The sequence below is a fragment of the Physeter macrocephalus genome, chromosome 20 (genome assembly GCF_002837175.3).
Source record: "Physeter macrocephalus isolate SW-GA chromosome 20, ASM283717v5, whole genome shotgun sequence".
Taxonomy (NCBI): Eukaryota; Metazoa; Chordata; class Mammalia; order Artiodactyla; family Physeteridae; genus Physeter; species Physeter macrocephalus.
This window is the reverse complement of record NC_041233.1, coordinates 103,062,516-103,067,185: the sequence shown is the minus strand read 5'-3', so window position 1 is coordinate 103,067,185 and position 4,670 is coordinate 103,062,516. Positions and strand designations below refer to the sequence as shown.

The following is a 4,670-nucleotide window of genomic DNA, read 5'->3' as shown; positions in this document are numbered from 1 at the left end:
GGCTGGGCCCGTGAGCCATGGCCGCTGAGCCTGCGCGTCCGGAGCCTGTGCTCCGCAACCGGAGAGGCCACAGCAGTGAGACGCCCGCGTACCGCAAAAAAAAAAAAAAAAAAAAAAAAAAAAATACATACATGTATAGAGAGACAGATATGGATATATGGAGCAGCAAGCAAATATAACAAAACAGAAGGGAAGACAGAAACTAAGCTAAATAGAGAAGTCACAAAGGAAAACTATGAGGGAGAGTCCATTTGAAAAAGTAGGGCCTAAAAAGAGAAGAAATGGCCACAGACAAGGGCTCCAGGTCTGGCCAGAAGAGCCAGGAGAACGAATGATAAATTACGCAAGGCAGTCTGAGAAGAGAACAAGGTAGTCCACCTAGAAAGGAGACTAGTCACCTCCACTCTGAGAAGGTGAGCAGGTTTGCAGTAGAAAGCAAGAAACATGAACTTTAAAATCCTTCAGACACATATGTCCCAATGACAAAAACATACGAGCGTACGAGACGAAAAACTCCAGAGTATTTTCAGACTTTGAAAACTCCAACAGGTACCATGTCTTCCCTTCCAGCCTCTAAATCCAGAGATAATGATTAGAGACTTTGGAATCAAAAGGGCTTTAGTAACAGGTTAAGCTAAACGAGGCCAAGGATTCTGCAAATTGAATCCTTGCAGATACCATGCAGAGTTTTACTCTGGTTTCCAAGGCCACGGCACACCCAAAAAGACTAAGGTAAATGACGTTTCCCTAATCAAGGTACAGTGCCGAAACCAAATGAGGGGCAAGGGAGGAAACGTGAAAACTCCTAATAAATAATGTGGCTTCCAGGGTCATCCAGAGTAGCTAACCAGCAACTTTTCAGGGAGAAATAAAAATGCATATGTTCTATTTCACTGAGAAATCATTCCATGTCCAGCTTTAGTGCGATTAAAAGAAAAAAAGGATTTACTTAATATTACAAAAAGGAAAAAGCAACCATCAACATATAATTAGCATACTCTTACCCTGTACATCTTCTAGAAGAAGATCACAAGCACAAATGTTTGCAATTTCCTGAGGAAATAATTATTGTTAATGCTGAGGTTCCGGGAAGAGAAGTGACAGAAGTTCTAAAGACTGCGGCGGGCAAGAATAAAAAAGCATCAAGTCAGAGGCTACAGACAAACTGACTTCGTATCTCAAGTCCCCGCCGGGATTCAGACAGCTCTACTTGACTCAAATCTGACGATATCCCCCAGTTAAAAGGATGAGTGTTTCTGTAGAAACGACTAGATAAATCGTATCCCCAGTCGTAAACGCTTTTTTAGGCAGTTCTGCATAAAAATTTGAGAGTTTGAATATTTGAACATTTTTACTCCTGAAATCTGGGTACTGTTTGCACTTCAAAAGCCTTATATAACTCTGTGAGCGGATTTCTTTTCAATATCTTTAAGATACAATCTCTGAAAATGTTAGTCCTTGGATTGGATATACGCATACCCAGAAGTTGCAAAGCTCTCCGGAGGAACGGGTACTCTGGGGTTGACCTGCAGAGCTCCTAAACGTCGGGAATGGTATTTGAGTTCAAGGTTGAAGGTGGCATGAAATAGGCTTAAAAGAGTATAGCCCATCTCAAAAGGGTTTAAAACTGCACCCCTTTACTTACAAAATACCCCAAACCCACAGCACGACGGGCCATTTTACCTGTCCTACCAGCCCCGGGCAGGTCAGGCTGTGAAAAGACTTCCAGAGCTCCGAGCGGTGTCCTATATGTAACCCAAGAGCCTCCAGCGAGCGGCAGGCGACTTCGGGAACCCGCCAGTGCTCAAGGCGGAGGGGGAGGCCCGGCCGGTCCTCGCGCACGAGGGTGCCCAGGGCCCCTCGGGACCAGGGCGGCCAAAGGGACCCGCGGCGTCGCCGTGGCCGGCCGCCTACCGGCCCCCGCGACCCGCACGGCGGCCGCGGATCCCGACGCCCCGGGGGCCGCACGGGGCGAGGCGAAGCCCGGAGCGCAGCCCCGGGACTCTCCGTCTCCGAGGGGCCGGAGCGCGGCCTCCGGGCAGCTGCGCGCAGCTGGACGCGGCCCCGGGCGTCTCCGCCTCAGCCCTTCCCCTCCGTCTCGTCGCCCAGGCCGCCCCTCGCCTGCGGCCCCTCCGCGCCGCCCGACCCTCGGCAACTTACTGGGGCAGCGCGAGGGCCGCGACGAGGGGCCGGGGATGGGCGAGCGGCTGGAGAGTGTCGGGGCCCGCGGCTCGGGGAGGCTGCTGGAGCGGCCGCCGCCTCGCTGGTCCGCGCCGAGACGAGCGCCGGAGCCGCCGAGCTGCAGAAGGCGGGCTGGGCAGGTGGGCGCCGCTTGTGTAGCCGCGCCGGGGGCGGGGCCTGGCCGGGGGGCACCGCCTCCCCCTCCCCCCTTCCACCCCCCCCAGCCCCCGCGCTCGGCGACCCCCCACCCGAGCCCGCCTCCCGCCCAGACAGTCCAGGCCACGCTGGCCAGCCCTCGGGGTAGGAGAGTCGGGCTGCAACGCCGCGGAGTCTGTCCACGGCCCGGTGCACTTGGCCGTGCGCTCGGCCCGGGCTAGGCCCGTGGACGCCGGCGGGCGGGGGAGGCCGAGCTCTGCCGGGCAGTGGATTCTTGCTTTCCCTGGAGGTCCCAGCCTCAGGGGCATCTCCGAGGCTGCTTCTAAGTAGAGTTCCTCTAAGTGGGATTTTTGTCCCCGATTTATTTTTTATTCTGAGAAGAATTTGCAAGTAAGAAAGTAATGATAATAAAATATGTCGAGGACCGCAATAAATAGAACCCAGATGGGCGTGCTTTGTCAAATAGTACTACTTCACCAGTAAAAACCGTAAACCGTTTATTACAATGTTCAGTTGCTAGTTTGAAAATCCCGGTAATGTGAATAGGTAGTCCTGATGATTTAGGGGTGGGCTTGTAAGAAAGTGACCTTTGCTGTTTCTGAGAGAGTAGTAAGAGTTAACATAACCAAGGTTTCTCATGCTGTGCTGTTGTTTACTTTAGGGGTCTCTGATAAGATTATAAGACACAATATGAAACTGTGCATTTTAATCCAAAAGGAGGCCAACACTGGCACTGAATTGAACAGTGAGTGTATATATTGCTTTTGTTTGATGGAAAGATCTACCTTATTTTGTTTAGTAGTGTGGTAAACATCTTTATTCATCTACCAGTAATGCTCTTCACTTTGGCAAAGTGCCAAATTCATATTGAAGAATTATATGTACATTTTTCATGTGATGTTCTAAATCATTCTTAACTTCTCTAAGACATGTGTTCCCAAGAGAATCTGATTAAAGATTTAGGGCTTCACTCCAGAAACTGGTCCATGTACAAAATCTCAATGACTGTTTCAGAAGTGCATGTACCTCATGAAGCCATTAAGCACCCCATTAAAGAACTGGAAATCTAAATAGCAACATGGCTACAAGATTATTATCTGTTCTAGTAAATGTCCTAAGTAATAGAGACACTGTTAATATAAACTTACTTTTATAGTATAAAACGGATTCCTTATGCAAATAATTATTAATGACATTGAGGAAAATGATATGTATAGACTCTGACACCAGATTCATTCAGTGCCACAAAGGCTAAGAGGCATTGTACAGGGGGGTGAAGACTCAAGACTCAAGAGTATTTGTCTAATTTCTAAAGGTTAAGAACACAATCTAAATTTTTTTTACCTGTTCTTTTTTCTTTAATAGAGATTGATATTTTTTAATTTATGAGATTATTTCCCTGCATATTTTTATTTAAACATCGTGAAGGGACAGTCTGTAATTAGGTTGCAGAACAATGATTGGGGATAAACTAATCTACTTGACATTTAGAAACTGCCAATTTAGTCAAAATACCAATCTTTGAGTTTATCTAGTAATCTGCCCATCTGATTTTGGTACTTCCTGAAACAATACATGTGTGCATGTGTGTGAATAATAAAAGCTATTTCATCTCTAAGCAAAAACAAACAAGTCCTTTCTAACAAGCACAATGTTTGATGAATATCTTGACACAGTAGAAGTTTTTTTTTTAATTAATTAATTTTATTTTTGTCTGCGTTGGGTCTTCGTTGCTGGGCGCGGGCTTTCTCTAGTTGCAGCGAGCAAGGGCTACTCTTCGTTGTGGTGCACAGGCTTCTCATTGCGGTGGCCTCTCTTGTTGTGGAGCCCAGGCTCTAGGTGCGTGGGCTTCAGTAGTTGTGGCTCGTGGGCTCTAGAGCGCAGGCTCAGTAGTTGTGGTGCACGTGCTTAGTTGCTCCACGGCATGTAGGATCTTCCTGGACCAGGGATCGAACCCATGTCCCCGGCATTGGCAGGCGGATTCTTAACAACTGTGCCACCAAGAAAGTGCCACACTAAAAGTTTTGACTTATATATTCCTTTTCCTGTTTGCAATTATTTGTTAACTGTGAACCCCTTATCTCATCTTTGGTTATTTCTCAAATGTTAAAATGTATTTAGACGTAGAAAGAATAGAAGATCCACAGATCTAGTATGAGTCTTTAAGCCTGACTCTGAGAGACAAAGGATATTAGAATAGAACATTTAGAAGTAAAATGTTTGACATGGAGTAAGCTTTTTTTTTTTTTTTTTTTTTTTTTTGCGGTACGCGGGCGTCTCACTGTTGTGGCCTCTCCCATCGCGGAGCACAGGCTCCGGACGCGCAGGCTCAG

At 47.4% G+C, this 4,670-nt stretch overlaps 1 protein-coding gene across 4 annotated transcripts in view; it reads right to left on the bottom strand.

The window, feature by feature from the left end:
- Positions 1-2,318, bottom strand: part of SLC7A2 (solute carrier family 7 member 2) — an 87,318-nt gene extending 85,000 nt beyond the window's left edge. For 2 of the 4 annotated variants that reach the window (XM_028481248.2, XM_024131447.3), the window contains exon 1: positions 2,161-2,318. The gene's annotated coding sequence lies outside the window, so the exon portion shown is untranslated. Of the gene's footprint in view, positions 1-1,683; positions 1,867-2,160 lie in introns of those variants that run through there. The other 2 variants (XM_028481250.2, XM_024131448.3) reach the window with 1 other exon arrangement.
- Between the last annotated feature and the right edge of the window lie 2,352 nt (positions 2,319-4,670).